This window comes from Dendrobates tinctorius, unplaced genomic scaffold (assembly GCF_039654945.1).
Source record: "Dendrobates tinctorius isolate UK_male_01 unplaced genomic scaffold, ASM3965494v1 ptg000035l, whole genome shotgun sequence".
Lineage (NCBI taxonomy): Eukaryota > Metazoa > Chordata > Amphibia > Anura > Dendrobatidae > Dendrobates > Dendrobates tinctorius.
This window is the reverse complement of record NW_027361703.1, coordinates 55,841,019-55,844,841: the sequence shown is the minus strand read 5'-3', so window position 1 is coordinate 55,844,841 and position 3,823 is coordinate 55,841,019.

The window sequence follows — 3,823 nt, the reverse complement described above, 5'->3', positions numbered from 1 at the left end:
TTTTTAACATTTTCTGGTTTTAAAAAGAAACCCTGTCCCTGACTGCAGTTTGTTTTTTTTTAAAAAAACAAACTATTTTTTATTCATTCTCCCCAGGTACAGCGCTGAGTTTCCACCGCAGTTCTGACATCACATCAGTAGCACTGAAGACAATCCCTGAGCTCAGCGACTCTGCTTCAGTTGACTGCACAAGCCACTCAGAGTCACATAGCTCAGTTATTGGTTGCGGCACTGTTAATTAGAAGTCAGCACTGTAGACAATAACAGACACCGGGAACAGCGACGAGGACTGGATTCTGGACCCAGAGTGGTTGAATAAAGCACAGTTTGTTTTTTTCAAACAAACTTCAACCAGGGGAGAGGGCTTTTCTGAAAATGGAAAACCCCTTCAAGGATACTTTAGCTATAAGAAATACTGCATTTTTTATATCTATTAATACACTGTGAGTCACTTCTCATAGGCAAGCTATGAGGCAGGGAAGTTAAGGAGTGCAAGGAAGCTCAAGTGCCAGGAAAGTACCGTATTTTTTGGACTATAAGACACACTTTTCGCCAAAAAATTTGGGAGGAAAATGGGAGGTGAGTCTTATAGTCCGATTGCAAGCTTGCCGGGGGGGTGGCGGCAGTGGTGTAGCAGCGTAACTGGTGGCGGCAGAGGTGTGGTGATGCTGTGGCGATGCTGAAGCTCGGTGTTGGCGGTGAGCGGTGTGCAGTGCACCTGAGCAGGGTCCATTCCTCAGGATATCGGCGGCAGAAATGTGGCAATGCTGCGGCCCGGTGTCCACGGCGAGAAGAGCCGAGTGCATCACTGGTTTTCCTGAGGCTATCTTCCTGAAGCTGAGGTGGTTCAGGAAAATGGCCAGCGGAGGCCACGCATGCGCAGATTAAGATCTCAGCAGCCATTTTCCTGAAGCTGAGGGCTGCCAAAATTTGAATTTGTGCATGCATGGCCCCAGGTAGATGGCCGTCGAGAAACCAGTGAAGCACTCGGCTCTGCTCTTGGTGGACACCGAGCTGTGGCGTCAACATTTCTGCTGCCGGCATCCTGAGGAAGGGACCCTGCTCCATGCTCTGCCTCACTACCGACACCAGACCTACAGCATCGCACCCTGGGACTGCAGCATTGCCCCACTTCTGCTGCTGCCGGTTACTGAGGAAGGGACCATACCTCCTGTGACCCCTCTTTACCACCTCCGGCCCTCAGTTAAGATACCTTAAATTCGGACAATAAAACGGATCGCCATCTTATAAAAATCTTTTTTCTGCTATTTTCCACTCCAAAATTTGGGGTGCGTCTTATGGTCTGATGTATCTTATAGTCTGAAAAATACGGTACGTGATAGGCAAAGGGATAATACAAACAGACAGTCAAAAGCAAAGTCCAGAGTCAGGAAACCAAGGTCAGAGTGCATCAAGGCAAAAGGAATAATACAAGCAGGTAGTGAAATCCAAGCTCCGACTGAAAAAGATCAGAATTTCGGAATACAGAGCAAACACACCACTGAGCTAAAAACTACAACTGGCAAGGTCTGTTAATAGTCAGCCAGCTAAATAGCCAGGTAATCACCCAGAACGGGTGACACCTGGAAGATCCCGCAAGCCCAGCCAGATTGGGCAGGTGGGCTGTTATTGATATTGATAGCCCAGCACACCCAGGACTCAGATAGGGAGACTTGGGCTTGTCACTCACAATACTGACAGATCAACATGCCCCTATCCTAAAGAGCTGCTGATCTGTCACAGTGTGGTAGAATCATGACATACACTATGTTGAGTAAGGGGTTTAGGAATCCACATTATGGGACTTCTAGTCTCTAATTTCTTACTAAAATCTGTTCCCTCCATCATCTGCATTCAGAAAACACATCTGACTATCAATACTTTAAAATGGTTAAATAAGGCATATAGCAAAACAATATTTCAATCATCACATAGGCCCCGATTCATCAAAACCATCGATTCGATGAATGAGGATTTTTTTTCGCAAATTCATTAACTGCATAAAATTTCTGAGTTAATGAAGAGGCAAGGCCTAATGGTTTAAGTCTTATCAGTCCAGAAGGATGTTGGAGTATTCAACAGCTGAAGCAGATGGTGTTGTGCACTTAAAGCTTATTTCTAAAAATTAAAAAAAAAGCATAAACGTTCAAATAACCCACTTTTACGATATTAAGAAAATAAAAAATATACATATTTGGTATCATTGCATCTGTAGACTTTGCATCTATTAACCCCTTATCCCCTGAGGGTGGTTTGACCAGGTCAATTTTTGCAATTCTGACCATTGTCAATTTGTGAGGCTATAACTCTGGAATGCTTCAACGGATCCCGGTGATTCTAAGACTGCTTTTTCGTGACATATTGTACATCATGATAGTGTTAAATGTATTCGTTATGACTTGCGTTTATTTGTGAAAAAAATGGAAATTTGGCACAAATTTTTATTTTTTAAATATCTCAATTTTCAAACTTTGAATTACCATGACCTTAAATCACAGAGATATGTCACACAAAATCTCTATATATAAATCTGAATGTTTGTGTGTATCACCAACCAATCACGAAGCAGCAGAGTGGGACATCAACCAATCACAAAGCAGCAGAGCGGGGCTGAGGACGGATACAGCAGGACAGTGTATGGAGAGCGGGGCTGTGGAGGAAGACAGTCTTCAGGACAGGGGTCGAATAGTGCCAACACCCTCCCAACCCTGTCCTGGCTCAGTTGGCTCTCCCCGTCGCCGAGTGCGCTATCCCCCTCTCCCCTGCAGCTTCTCGGCTAAAATTTAGTCCCTGGCTTCTACTGCGGCCTACTATAGCGCTAGGCCACGTCCCCGCAGGCCATCCAATCACAAGCGCTGTAGCTCAGCTCTAGCTCCACCCACTCCAGCAAGCAAAAACTCTGGCCACCACACTAGGCCACACCCCCCACAGGCCGCCCAATCACATACGCTGCAGCTCTGCTCTAGCTCTGCCCACTCCACCCAGCTCCGCCCACTCCGGCCGAACTAACAATCTGCGCACCTCTCTTTCCTGGTCCCGGCGTCACCGCGTGTGGTGCATGGAGAGCGGGGATGTGGAGGAAGGAAGACTGTGGGTCTGTAGAGGGAGAGAGCGGGAGAGCAGGGCTGTGGACGAAGAGACCCGGGCTGTGGAGGGAGAGAGCAGGACAGCAGGACTGTGGAAGAAGAGAGCGGGGCTGTGGAGGGACATCGGGACACGGATGTAGAGCGCGGCTGTGGAGGGATAGAACAGAACGGCGGGTGGAGAGCGGGGCTGCAGAAGGAGAGAGCGTGATGGCGGGTGGAGAGTGGGGCTGTCAAGGAAGACAGCGGGACCCACAGTTAAGTACTATGCCCGGGCAACGTCGGGTTCTTCAGCTGGTAGTTAATAAATAACATTTCCAGCATGTCTACTTTACATCAGCACAATTATGGAACCAACTTTTTTTGTTAGAAAGTTATAAGGGTTAAAATTTGACCAGCAATTTTTCATTTTTCCAACAAAAAAATTTACAAAACCATTTTTTTAGGAAACACATCACATCTGAAATCAATTTGAGGGGTGACTGTAGTGACCAGTACCTTGCAGTCACTACTATGTTATGCCCAGTCTGTGGTTGTCGAGGCATGAACACATAAGTTAAGCTGGTTTCACACTAGCGTTTTATCGTGCAGCGCATCGTGCACTATCGGGCGCACTCGAAATGTTCCCCTATCTCTAACATGGTAGTTGCAGGTTCTTGCGTTTGCACGCACTCATCAGTGTTTAGTGTGCGCTGCGGATTTTACAGGTGTGCGCCCAGACGTGCCGTACGGTACATGCT